We start from the raw sequence: 14587 nt of genomic DNA, 5'->3' as shown, positions 1-14587 counted from the left end.
TCAAGAGCCCTGTGAATTAGGAGAGGTGGGGGTGCAACCTGAGAAATGGCAATAGCATTTCCTGAATTAATCTACACCTCTTGTGCAGAGACCCAATGAACCAAATTGTCCTGAAAGGCCACCCAGCATCCACAGCCCTCTGGAATTTGCCTACGTGGCCTCTTAATACCATAGCCATTTCAGTATTAGCCCATACAGAACAATGAATTCCCCTTTCCTGGCAACTCGAGAATACCACTGATGCTTTGCTTAAAGTGCAGAACTAGGAAAGCTAAGGTGGGATTTCTGCACTGAATTCATTTTGCAAAACATAAATTTGGCAATTTGTGTAGCCTTGCCTTCCATTGCTGATTTCACATTGCCCTCTACTTAGAGTTTCATCAACACTATCTTGAACAAGGCCATGACAAACAAGAAGACAGCTTTCCCCAATAAAAGGCTTCATTCCCTCACAAAACCATTGTCTGTAAGCAAAGTACATATATGAATTTCCCTTCCCTCTGCAGTTTGAGGAAGCACAGCCTTCTTCCAGTTTCTCTAGCTCCTCCTGCAGCCCTCGTGGATATTCTCTTGGGCTAAAAAGAGTAGATTCTAATGGAGGGGCCAAGCATGCTTTAAGACATTGGTGAAAAGACATACTCTTTTATTTGTGGATACAGAATCTGTTTTCCTACTTTTTCGGTATTTAATCTTTGACAACATTAGCTGAGAAGGATAAATGTCACCACCACTGCTGCTAGCTGTATCTCAAGAGCAACAACAAAAAGTCTCTTAAATCAGTAACCCTCACCCTGGGCTCCCTCAGCTTCGCAAAGGCCTGGGGGCAGGGTCTGATTAAAATCAGGAATCAGCTTGCCTAGACTGGGAGCTACTTCATGGTTATTTAGGTTAGCTCTTCTTAAAATCTGAATTATTCTTATACCTGTTGTGTATTGAAATCATGATTATTACTAATTTATTCATTCAATGATTACTGCTCTAATACAGTATGGAATCTTCTTCATATAGAAAAACAGAGTTAGTCTACATAGCTAAATCTTTATTGTCAACTTGACTGGATTTCAGAACCACTGGAGGGATAGATCTGCACCTCTGGACATGCCTATGACAGTGGTTCCAGGAGGTTTCACCTAAGTACCCAACCTGAAATGGATATAACCATCCCATGGGCTGCCATACCAGAGCCAATTTTAAAAAGGGGGGGAAATGGAAAGCAAGCTACTTGACTGCAGACTCGATGTGACCAGCTGCCTCATGCTCCTGATACCAGGCTTCCTGATCAGGAAGGACTGGCTGGACCCTAAATTGTAAACCAATATAAACTCTTCCTTCCTTTTTATATTCCTAATTGTGTAGAAGCTGCAAGAAAGATGAATATATGTATACACACATGTATGTGTGCACATGTATGTGTATTTGTGTACATGTATGTATGTACACATGTGTGTGCACATGTGTGGGTGCACATGTGTGTGGGTGCACATGCCTGAGTATGAACTTGCAGAAACCCAGAAGTCAATATGGAGCACTGTCCTCTATTTCTCCCCATCTTACTTTTGAACTAGGCTCTTTCACAGAATCTGAAGCTCAATGTTTCGGCTAGCCTGGCTGGCCAGCAAGACCCCAGAGATCTGCAAGTCTCTACCGCCAACCCCGAGCACTGGGGTTAGAGATACACAGTGCGATGTCTGGCTTTGATGTGGGTTCTGGGGATCTGAACTCCTCAGGTCCTCATGCTTACTTGGCAAGCATGAGGCCCACTGAACAATCCCCCTGGCCCTCTTCCTTCTGTCAGCTATTTCGTCACAGCATTGACGGGAGCTAATGGAGTCTGTTAGCCCCGTAGTTGTGGTGCAAGTTTACAATGCTCCGCGAGGCATAGAGAAAAGAACTAGCTTCCTTCACCTCAAAAGGCTTCCCTCAACCTGATTGTCCAACTTGCTTAACTTGTTACAGAGAGCAGTTTCTTCATCTTTGGGAAAGAGTAATTTTTAATGCAATGTGAGATAATACGACATTTAAATAAGCTATTGTAAACTTCCCAATAGGTAAATAACTACTGCCCCACTGTTTACTGGCAGTCTTAGCTTTGTGCACAAACCATGATATAAGAAAGACAAAGAAGAAACTGTTTGGGGAGGGTGTGGGGAGGGAGAAAGGGACCAGAAAGAAGGGGAGAGATGGGAAAGGGAGGGCAGGGACCCCAACAAAGTAGTTTTTCCACTTGACTCTGAGGGACAGTGTTGTTAAAAAGTTACCTCTAAGCTGTAGCCTCTAGAGAAGCAGCGATTATTTCTGCTTCATTATTTGATCCACAGTGTCTACTCTAGACCCTGGCACTTGGCAGGCCCTTTAAATTTGATGAACGAGTGGGTGAATGAATAAGTTTTCCTGTGGTCCCCAGACTACTGGGAAGTCCATCAACAATCTCACTTCAGGGCCAGCAAATGGCCCAGCCAGTCAAAGAACAACCAGATGACCTGAATTTAATCTCCGGAATCCACAGACCAGTGTGGTGGCGAGCATCTGTGACCTGAGCATCCCTAGAGCAAGGTGGAGAATTTATCGAATTTTCTCAGGAGCTCATGGGCCAGCCAGCCTGGAATGCAGGACAGAGCCTCTGTAACAAGAGAAAGTACCTCAGCAAAGCGGAAGGTGAGAACCGACTACAGAAGGTGGTGTCTGATATCCCCATGCACGCTGTGACACTCACACAGTTGCACTTACACACAGAAACACCAGGCCAGCCATATCTACAGCTCGAGTTCCAGGACAGCCAGGGCTACACAGAGAAACCCTGTCTTGAAAAAACATTAAGAAGAGCAATAGCTTGAGTAGTGGAGGGCTCTTCTTTTTCAAGTCAGGGGAGAGCAGCAGGCCCCAGCCACCTATAATTAATTAATTAATTTTAAAAGCCAGAGGTCCTCAAGACATTTCCCTCCTACTTACAGCAGGAGTCTAAAGGTTAGAGACACTTTAACAAATGAATAGGGAGGCAGCAGAGAACACAGCTCAGACTGAGCTGCCCTTTAGACAAGTCACAGCCTCTCTGATCTCAGTCTCCTTGTCTGTGAAATGGAACCAAGGATAATGCTTCCTATGTGTCAGGGCTGTTTTGAGAACTAAATGACATGATATAAACACATCGCCTGCTACTAGCTGGTGTCCACCCATGGACATTTTTTTTTTTTTTTTTTTTTGGTTTTTCCAGACAGGGTTTCTCTGTATAGCCCTGGCTGTCCTGGAACTCACTCTGTAGACCAGGCTGGCCTCGAACTCAGAAATCCACCTGCCTCTGCCTCCCGAGTGCTGGGATTAAAGGTGTGCGCCACCACACCCGGCTCATGGGCAATTATTTAACAGCGAGGAAGCTAACTCTCCCAACAATCTCCTTCCTATAGGATCTGTTTAGTCAAAAGAGATACAAAGATGTGGCAGGCGATCCTACAGCAGGGTCTCTGTGACATTTCCTCCCATTTCCTCATCATTATTTTGACAAATTTATTATGATCTTCAGACCTTAGTTGGGAAGAAAAACTAGGGGTCAGTGAGATGGTTCAAAAGGCAAAAATACTTTTCACCAAGCCCTGCTCCACACCCGAGGACCCGAGTTCAATCCCCTAGACAGGCATGGTGTAAGGAGAGCCAGCTCCTCTCCGTCATCACCACCTGACTTCAACACATGCGCCATGGCATGCATTGCCCCTCCCCCAATAAACGAATAAATACAATTAAAAATTGTTAGAATCAAACCCTGTCTCGAAAAACCAAAAAAAAAAAAAAAAATTGTTAGAATCACTGTGACGGTGGTGTTGTCCATGTCACACAGGTAAAAGCAAAGCTCTATTGGACAAGGTTTGAAACCGTTTAACTGCTATACACACAGAAATAGAAAATAAGGTGAAGCCATCAGTACAAAAAGAAAAAGTCCTATTAGGCTCTGAAGCAACCTTGCATACACCTATCACTAAAACAAAAGCCCAAAAGGAAGCAATATTTTTATTAGGTTTGTGTGTGTGTGTGTGTGTGTGTGTGTGCTGATTGTACATGTTCATGTGGGTCTATGTGTATATGCACAGCAATGCACATGTGGCAACCAGAGTTCACATCAGGCGTCTCCTTTCTTGAGACGGGGTCTCCAGTAGAACTTAGAGCTCACTGATGGGCTAAACTGGCTAGCTGATGAGCTGCAGGGATCCACCCAACTCCATGATTCTCCCACTCTCACCCCCCAGTACTGGGTTAATAGAGGCCACCATACCATTTCCCATTGATCCTGGAAATCAATAAAAGTCTTTATTATTTCACAGCAGGTACCTTAGCAACAGACCCATCTCCCACCCCTGTCTATTCTATTTTGTTTTCGTCCTCCTTCTCTCCCCTCTCTCCCCCCCCCTTCAAAAAAAAAAAAAAACAAAAAACAAACAACAACAACAAAAAAAACAAAAAACAAAAAAAAACCAAAACAACTTTTCTGTTTTGGTTTTGTTTCTGTTTTGTTTGAGGCAAAGACTTGCTGTGTAGCCCACACTGGGTCTAGAACTCAATATCGATCTTCTGGCTTCAGTTTCCCAAATGTTGAGATTATAGACATAAACCACCACAACTCAGGCCCTCTTACACACACACACACACACACACACACACACACCCCACCCCACCCCCGCCCAGGTTATTAATTTCACAAGGCAGTAGCCCTTGACTTTCAGAATCATCTGAAAAGCATTCTAAAAATCTGATACCTAGGCCCTACCCAGAGCTTCTCAAAGGATGGTTTGCTATGAAGCTGGGGCACTCCCAGGTGTGCCTATTGTACAGAAGAAATAGTCACAGTCACAGTGGTTTCCAGCTTTCAGCTAAAAAGCCTCTCTTATTTACATTCCTGACTGTGAAGCACTGTGCTTTTTCCAGAAATGTGCCCTACCTCCCGGTGTCAGGGTCGTCCCAATGCAGCTCAGGCTAGTGTAGACTTTACAATTCCTGTGTCTATATCTCTGGAGTGTTAGGGTTATTGGTGTGCACCACCACACCTGCCCCTGAGTGCTTTAATATCATCTCCCTGCAGGGCAGCTGAGCCTGGAGTGAGACCTAATCCTCAAGAGCTAAAATTGCCTCAAAACTAGATTACTCAGGAGAGATCTACCTGTCTTGCTTGCTCCAAGAAATGGAGCTGGAGGCAGGAGAATTGTGACGGCCTTTCTTCCTTTGAAATCACCTAGGAGAAATGCTGATTAGCAAGTCCTGGAGGGCTTGCTGTAGGGATGTAACCAAAAGAAGACTCACCCTAAGGGTTGGGTATTGTCATGCACTGGGGTTCCAGACCAAATAAAGAGGAAGATAGCGGAAGTGAGCTGAGTTAGGGCACACGTGTTCCTCTGCTTCCAAGACAGCAGAATTCTTGGCTCTCACGACCATGCTAACTACCATGGTGAACTGTTCTCTCAAACTGAGTCAAATAAGCCTTCCTTTCCATTGCCTTTATTAGATTTCTTTTTCTTTTTGCCTCGGCAACAAGAAAAGTAGCTGAGCTGATATAAGAACATTCAGTGCAGGTCATATTAACTCTTGGCAAAAGTAATTACGACAGAAAAGACCTTTGCTAGTACATATTCTCAGGACAGGTCGAAAGCACACACAGGAACCCTGCAGAGACAAAGACCATGTCTCCTGGCCCTCTACACTCCTGGCTTTTGCTGGTTTCCAGCCTAGTTCTCATCAAACACTGAACACTTCATAAAATAGAATGTTTTAAATTCCCTACCATTTGATTAGGCTTTCATAAAATTATTATCCCACCTCCCTAGTTTATCCTGGAATAGTAAAACTCACAGAGAAATGTAATGTCAACATTTACAAAACAGCTGAGGACTGAATGACAAACTGTTATTCCTTGTCATTTAAAAAAAGCATCGTGAACTCGAATTTTAATAAAGAGGAATGTTCATCATAAGGATGCCTCTCAGGGCTGGGGACATTGCTGGTTGGTAGGACACTCACAGCTCTCATGAGGGCCCGGGGCATAATCCCCAGCACCACATGAAACAGGCACAGGGACAGCAGGGACCTGTAGCTCCAGAATTCATGGTAGAGAAAGGTGCAAAGTCATTCATAGCTACACAGTGGGTTCTAGGTTAGTCATTTCAAAATATGCTAAGCAAACAATATGTATCTCATTGGAAGGAAGCAGGGCGGGACGGAGGGAGGAACAGAGAGGAGGAGGGAAGAAGAAAGAGGGTTTTATTGAATCCGGGTAGGAGAAAAGAGCTACAGAAGAGAGTTTTAAATTATTTTTTCTCTTAAATTTTCACTACCATCATCAGCTGTAAAATATAGCCATAACAGGATAGTTCAGATTAAAAACATCTAAATTAAAAGTGAAGTAACTGTAGTTGCTTTTAAACCCCATGATTTAAAACTTTAAAAACAAAAACCCAAAGATGGTCGGAAGATAAAAATAAATTTTTCTCAGGGGTGGGTAGAAAAAAATTAAATCTTTCTCATTCACATATTAATTCACAAAGCTCAGCTCAAAAGAATATCATTCCCGAGGAAATGATAAATTTTCACATGAAGTCAAAAGAGTTTTAATACATACCTACGAATAAATAATTTTATGAACAAATAGAGCCAGTCCCCACTGAGCACTTATTCTGTGTTAGGCAGAGAATTCAGAATCGTTTATGCCCAATCATACTTAATTTTTCTCACAAATGCATATAGTCCATACCTATTATGATTCTCATTTTAAATCATTTCAAAATAGATGCCACCTCTCCTAGGCATATAACCAGAAGATGTCCCAACCGGTAAGAAGGACACATGCTCCACTATGTTCATAGCAGCCTTATTTATAATAGCCAGAAGCTGGAAAGAACCCAGATGCCCCTCAACAGAGGAATGGATACAGAAAATATGGTACATTTACACAATGGAGTACTACTCAGCTATTAAAAAGAATGAATTTATGAAATTCCTAGCCAACTGGATGGACCTGGAGGGCATCATCTTGAGTGAGGTAACACAATCACAAAGGAACTCACACAATATGTATTCACTGATAAGTGGATATTAGCCCAAAACTTAGGATACCCAAGATATAAGATACAATTTGCTAAACGCATGAAACTCAAGAAGAATGAAGACCAAAGTGTGGACACTGTGCCCCTTCTTACAAGTGGGAACAAAACACCCAGGGAAGGAGTTACAGAGACAAAGTTTGGAGCTGTGATGAAAGGATGGACCACCTAGAGACTGCCATATCCAGGGATCCATCCCATAATCAGCTTCTAAACGCTGACACCATTGCATACACTAGCAAGATTTTGCTGAAAGGACCCAGATATAGCTCTCTCTTGTGAAAGTATGCCGGGGCCAAACAAACACAGAAGTGGATGCTCACAGTCAGCTATTGGATGGATCACAGGGCTCCCAATGGAGAAGCTAGAGAAAGTACCCAAGGAGCTAAAGGGATCTGCAACCCTATAGTTGGAACAACATGATGAACTAACCAGTACCCCGGAGCTCTTGTCTCTAGCTGCATATGTATCGAAAGATGGCCTAGTCGGCCATCACTGGAAAGAGAGGCCCATTGGACTTGCAAACTTTATATGCCCCAATACAGGGGAATGCCAGGGCCAAAAGAATGGGAATGGGTGGGTAGGGAAGTGGGGGGGGGGGATATGGGGAACTTTTGGGATAGCATGTAATTGAGGAAAATACGTAATAAAAAAAACCAAAAAAACCAAAATTAATGCCACTGGAAATTGAAATTATACAGTAGCAACTGAGGTCCAAAGAGGAGAAGCAACATGTCTAAGAACACGCCTAGCTCAGTGTTGAGCCATGGTGGTGTGAAAGCGAAGGAGAAAGGGGACCTAAGCTCTGTTCTTTGGCTTCTGTGTTCACTGTGTGCCCTGGAATCCTAACGCGAAATACATTATCAGAAACCATTCTCTTCCATTTGCTTCTAGGCAAAGTTAAAAATCAAACTCAAAACTCAAGCTCTGGGCCTACGTATGGATAAGTAAGGCTCTCTGGATACCTTGGGGAGTGTGGTGGCGGTGGGAGTGAGAAAACCAGTCTCTAACTTTGCTGTTGACTAAGAACTGCCCAGCAAAGAGCATCGAAGTAAAATGAGACTGATTTTCCATGCCCTAATACATTATAAAGTATACTAAGTGATGTTTCTAAGCTATATTTCCTAAACATACTGGAGATACCCAAATGAAGGTAATACTTTTATTGATTTGGGTTGTTGTTTTGTTTTTTGTTTTCGTTTTTGTTTTCATTTTTGGTGTTTTGTTTTGTTTTGTTTTTGGAGATAGCCTCCCTATGTAGTTTGGCTTGAACTTGCTATACAGATCAGGCTAGCCTCAAACTAATAGAGACCCTTGTGTTTCCACTTCCATGATGGTGGGGCTAAAGGCGTATGCTACTACACCTGGCTAATTTGGACCTAAATGGCTCCCAGTGGCTTTTCCACCTAGAATGCTTGCTTGCCTTGTAGTATTAGGAGATGGTGGGGAAACAGTTAATGGGGGAATCCCTTTAAAAGGCCCTGGGCCCCTTTCATCTGCCTCTGTCTCTGTCCCTGTCCCTGTCCCTGTCTCCAATTACTTACTATCATGAGGGGAGCAGCTTTGTCCTGTGCTAAACTCCCAGTCCTGCCATTCCGCCCTTTCATAAACCCGAATCAATCTGGCTAAGTAGACAAAAACTTCTAAAGCAGGGGTTCTCAACCTGTGGGTCTCAGCCCCATTGGGGAAGTCACTTATGCAACATTCTGTATATCAGATATTTACATTATGAATCAGAACAGCAGCAAAATTACAGTTACATAGTAGCAATGAAATGATTTTATGGTCGGGGTCACAACGTTAGGAACTCTATCACAGGGTCACAGCATTAGGAAGGCTTTCCCATGTTGTTCCTTCTTGCTTCTAAGTTGATTATCTCGGGTGTTGGTTGCTATTCTAAATCTGCAACTTCTGGGTAAGCACTAATTAAAAAAGAAAGAAAGAAAGCAAAAGCGGCATGTTTACCGGAAGCCCTCCTTTGAATTGTTAAAACCTTCCAGAGAATCATCACTGTTTTCATAGTTTATATTAAAACCCCAGCTCTCCAGAAGCCCAAGCTGACCTCATACTGACTTGGACTCTGCCAACTGCAGGTCTGCAGGCACTGGGGCAAGCAGCAAATGTGCTGCAGAATCTGCAAGCAGGTCCAAAGCAGGCGCTCCGGGACGATTCTCAGCAATGACAGCATCACTACATTTAGTACCCAGCTTGCCAAGGGAATGCTTTTGAAGGGGAGAAATAGTCCGCTGACTGTATACATACAAACATATTCATTTTAATACTTGGATAAAAAAATGAAAGCATCAGCTGGCTTTGTGTCGAAATGAGTAAACACACTGCTTGCAATAATGATATTGTGGATCTTTCATGCAAGGGTCAGGTAGTTTAAAAAGCTCTGGGTATGTGCTCTGTGCAGCCAAGTACGTTTCATTCAGATATGGCATTTTGCAATGAAAACGTGCTTTTACATTTGCATAGTTCTTAAAGCTTTCCCTTTCCTGAAAGGAAAAGGAAACATGAAAACAAAAGCAAAAGAAAATTTAAAAAGCAATACTAACATCCTCAACAACAAAACAAAACAACAACAACAAAAACCACACTGGGCTACCCAGTGTGGAGCACAGTTCCAGTTCTAGGGAGACAGAAGCAGGTGGATTTTTATAAATTCAAGGCCAGCCTGGTCTGCATACAGAATTTCCAGCCAGCCAGGAATACACAAAATGTCTCAAAACAAAACAAAAAACACACCCATCAAATGTTAGTTTCCAAATAGCTCTAGGGGATTGAGGCTGTAGACAGAGATAGAATATTTGCTTAGCAAGTGCTAGGCTCCGTGTTTAATCCCCTGCATTATAGAAGAAAAAAAAAAACTAAATTTCTAAGTGTGTTGACACATACTTCTAATCCCAATACTTGGGAAATGGAGACAGAACGATTAGCTACATAGTTAAGTTTGAGACCAAAACCGGGCTACATGAGACCTTGTCCCAAAACAACAAAGTTTAAAAAACAAAACCTCTCAGCTTTCTCAGGGAGTGGGCATCTCATTGTGTGCCAGAGGATGAACCTGACCTCATAGCCTAGAAGGAAAGATATTCTTTCCCAAACCCAAGTACCTTCCAATGCAAAGAAATCACAGAGAAAAACCGTGAGTCAGTTGTCACACCCAAATAAAGTACTCACCACAAATAATAGCAATATCCCTTAGGTAACAAGATGCTCAACGTTATTTTAACTAAATGTAACAACTTGTATACCCAAGATAAACAATAGAGAACAGATCACGCTTAGGTCATGGTTTGAGATTTGCACTTAGACCCAGCCTCTGAGATGCCAGGGATGGACCGGTACAAGGGTGGAACAGCCCAGGCTTGGGAGCAGACTATGAATAACCATAACTCGAGAATTGTAGCTAGTGCCTTCTGTAAAGGTGATTTCCTCCTAGCTGCGGGAGACAAGCCTTCACTAATGCAAACACGGACTACGGGACACTGGAACACCAAAGTTTGCCTGTGGCATGCTGTGTGCTTGTTGACGTCCCTCAGAAGCTGTCTCTCACTGGACAAGAACAAATAGAACCTACGGATTGTAACTCTACACACACCTACATCATATGTGCTCTGCCCAAAGCGCAAAAGGTAGATATCCCGTGTGTATCGGAAATCTCACTTGGTGACTATTCCTTTCACCTTAGTCTCTCCTCGTCGCACCCCCAAGCAAAACCATTTCTAACCTAGGTCAGAAATATGAGGTGCAACGTACGCAAGACAAAGTGCTCACCAGGATCAAGGGTCTCTCTAGTATCACTGGGTACCTATAACTACTCAAAAAGTTGAGGCAGTTGGCTGCTTCCTTGCTCTAGGCAACTGATCACCCTTCCATAGGTCCCCCAGTACTCCTAGACTCGCGAACGCTGCTGGGACCTCACTTGTCCTGTCTAGGGTTCCTCAATCTGCTGTCAAGGGAATACCCTCTTGAGGTGTCCACGGCCACCTCCACTGAAAGGACAGCATTCTCCTGGCTGAGATACTCCCAGCACTGTCCCGCCGGCTACCTCTGCCCCTTTGTGCTTTCCCACCGCTCGGTCCACCATAGCCTCTAAATCTGAAACCTACAGCTATCAGCACAACTCTCTGCGGTGTCTCCTTGGAGAATCCCGCTCCATCTTCCTCAAGGAGAAGTTCATGCCTATCTCACCTTACTCTTTCCGGGAGGGGGGGTTCCCCTCTCTCGGGCACCCACTTCCGCCCTGTTCTTCCTCTACTCGGCATTCCCCTCCGGGATTCCGTTCCCCTCTGCCCTGTGGAGGGCGCCCCAAGAATGCGCACAGGACTACTCCTCCTTTACGTCCTTCCTCTCCGGTTCTCTGGGCTCAGACACCCTCAATTCACGGTCGTGACATCTACTCAAACCCCCCGCTCCCCAGGCTCCTCACCATCGCAGTCCGGATTCCCTAGCCCTTCAGAGCTCTGCAGCTCCCCAACTCCACGGTTTGGACTGTCTGCTCTGCATTCTGAAAGCTGATATTAAAACTCTAACATTGGGTTCCATTGGCCGCTAGGTTCCGGGCACCTGGCAATGAGGGTCTACATCCTCCCTGCAGGTCGGGTCAGGCGCTCCTCTACGCCGAGATCCTGATGTCCCCGCCTCCCGGCTCTGGCAGAGACTCCCCAGCATCTCAGTGGAGACCTGCACCCTGCCCGTCCCCCACCCCCACAGTCGGGACTTACGAACACCAGCGCGGCCGAGCTCCTGCAGCCTAGCTCCGCCAGCCGAACTCCCGACTCCAGCTCCGGGAGAGCTCTTTCTGAGCCTCCCGGACCGCCGAGGGCTCTGCACCCGAGAGCGGCCGGGAGGAGGGGACAACCCGGATGGCGACGCCCAGCTCCGCCCTTTCCCGGCCCAGGGGAGGGCTGCCCAGCCGGGTGCACACTCCGCTGCTACAGCCACTGCAGCCAAGGAAGTTGACTGACGCCGCTTCCTTCCATCCTTCCACCCACCTTTAGACCCTCGCACCCACCCCCAGACCTCCTTAATTACAACCCCCTCGGGGGCTTGAGACAGTCAGGGATGCGGTTTGCGCTCTGTATTCTTTCCTAAAACCATTTCCTAAATCCCTTGGGGGAGGGGGGGTGTGGATAAAAAACTTCATCTGCCATTTCCAATCCAGGCCTTCTTTCCTCTCATTGCGCTAGGGTGAACTCAGTTTAATGCCCAGGAAATCACGCTGTGCACCCCATGAAGGCCCTGCGGACACATTTTCACATCCCCGTGCAAGACTCATACTTCTGCTGTGGTTGCATGTGTGAGTGCATCATACATGTCACTGGACACACGTATGCTGTGCCAAGCAGACCCCTCTACCCGCCCCACCCCACCCCCATGTAACCTCCATTCACTAAGTCTGCCCACAGTGACTGGAGTTGTTCTTCACCCACAATGCACCCTGTATGTACCATAATTTTTTTTTTCCAATCCATTTAGGAAGCAGGACCATCAGTTAACAAATTGAATTGGCTTTGCTGCTGAAAAGCTGCCTGCATCGTTCAGAAGAAAGGGAATGGAGAGGTCAGATCCCGGGAAGATGGCCTGTGTCAGCTCTCCTGTAGGAAGGAGGTCCATCTTTCCTACTGTTCTGAGACAGTTCTGGACTGAGTTTGGGCCCTTTTCATTTAAACCCACCCTGTTCCAGGGAAGAGCCTAACCATGTTTTTACCATTCCCAATATTTAAAAATCTGTTATTTGGTGTATCTTCAGCAAAATACCTGGAAGCAAAGTGAACTGTTCATACAGTGGGATTCTGTTCACTCCATAAATGAAGATGTTTGGAATCTGGGATGTTATGGGCAGGTTGAAGCAGATTCGGACCCCGAGAGAGTCCAGGGACCTGTCTCAGTGCAAGGCTTTCCCCACAGGACAGTGATCCGGTGTGCAAAGGTACGTGCGAAAGCTCAGGAGGCTCTGGGATGCACTTGCTGCCTTAGCTTGTGCTTCAGCCCAGAGATGTCCAGGCTGCCCTTGTATCCTGGGAAGCTGTGACCTTCCATATTAGCAAATATTTCTTATTTTAGCCAGAGACCTCAGCCATAAAGTGATACTGTAAGAGGAAGGAACCCCTGCCACCCTCTGCCCCGCCCCCAACACATACATTTCTACTCAGACCTAAACTAGAAACAAAATTAAAAGTCCCCAAATCTGAGGGTCTACCCTAAGGTTCATCTCAGCTGATGTGAGCCACATCAGTAACAATAGAGTACATGAAGTGCGTCTCCTTCTGTTCTTGCAGCACCTTCCCCACCGGGAGAGCTCCTTTATCTCAAATGGAGTCTTATGAGAAGACTAATTCCTCTGATTCTAAAACTGTGGGTTGTAATCCTGTGCTAGGGAACTGAAATGGGGCTGTAAAAACCCTCACAACAGTCCAAGGGTTTCCAGTGTGCAACAGCCAAGATGTAAATCAAAACAGCCAATGTATAAGGAAGCCGAGGTATCTCTGGTGACTCCAGCCTCTGATGTGTAGTGCAACTTCAGGGCAGGCTTAGCACTTCAAGCGCGTGCACACATTTCCAACAACTTCTGAAACACCCCAAACATGCTTCTACCATTTGGGGCTGTGTGCTCATGTGAAGCTGTGTTCCCAGGACTGATGGTTGTAAAATCAACACAATGAATATTCAGCCAGTTTAAGTCACTGTAAAAAGAAACAAGCACATGCCTCTTATTAGTGTGCAATGTCACCTTAGTCTTTAATAAATGCTAAAGCCATATGTATGCCAAAGAACTGTCTTAAGGCAGTCTTCTTCTTGTTTTTATTGGGGAGTGGAGGAGAGGGAGCCTCTTCCATTTGTAGGAGTGTTCGTAGTTTCTTCAAGCATTTCAGGCTTGTACCCAAGCGAACCTGGTGGCTGGGTATGTGGGCATATTCTCACTGGGTAGTTGTAGTGACACCATCTTTTTCCTTTCAAATTGCCCCTAAAAGCCATGATAGAAGCATCACAACAAAGAAGTCAATTTGCAAGTTTAGGAGCTATTTGCTCCAAAGTCTACCAAAATAATTTGACCTGTCTTGTGTTGTAAACAAACCAAATTGGCCCACTATTTCCAGTAAAATTTCTATTTTGTGCTTGTATATATGATCACTTTCCCAAGAAAGCTAAGATGCTCAAAGATGCTCAAAGAACACATGAGAGCATCGCACTGTCAGCCTTGGTACATTTGCATGATGTGGGCTGGTGCTGACCTTACTGCAGCACAAGATAAACTGTTAATTGTAGTCCTGGTCCTTATACTGGCTCACACTGGTCTAGACCCAAGGAGTTCTTCTTACAAGACCCACTTACAAGACACACAATCAATAGAATTGTTCAAAAGCTCTTGTTACCATTGTTTTCTTAGCTCCTGGGAAGACTGAGACCCTTTCATTTTTTCATTGTCTTGGTGAAGAAAAGAAAAGGTTCTTTGTGTACTGGTTAAAAGCATGAGCTTGGATGTTGGCCTATCCTGAGTCTGA

At 44.9% G+C, this 14587-nt stretch overlaps 1 protein-coding gene across 3 annotated transcripts in view; it reads right to left on the bottom strand.

Moving 5' to 3' along the window:
* Paqr8 (progestin and adipoQ receptor family member 8) overlaps positions 1-11932 on the bottom strand; it is a 48433-nt gene extending 36501 nt beyond the window's left edge. For 2 of the 3 annotated variants that reach the window (XM_085835886.1, XM_085835888.1), the window contains exon 1: positions 11807-11920. The gene's annotated coding sequence lies outside the window, so the exon portion shown is untranslated. Of the gene's footprint in view, positions 1-11806 lie in introns of all 3 variants that reach the window. The other variant, XM_021161021.3, reaches the window with a different exon arrangement.
* Between the last annotated feature and the right edge of the window lie 2655 nt (positions 11933-14587).

This window comes from Mus caroli, unplaced genomic scaffold (assembly GCF_978045245.1).
Source record: "Mus caroli unplaced genomic scaffold, Mus_caroli_1 scaffold_1, whole genome shotgun sequence".
NCBI classification, from domain to species: domain Eukaryota; kingdom Metazoa; phylum Chordata; class Mammalia; order Rodentia; family Muridae; genus Mus; species Mus caroli.
The sequence above is the reverse complement of the archived record's forward strand: the minus strand, read 5'-3'. Positions and strand labels throughout refer to the sequence as shown.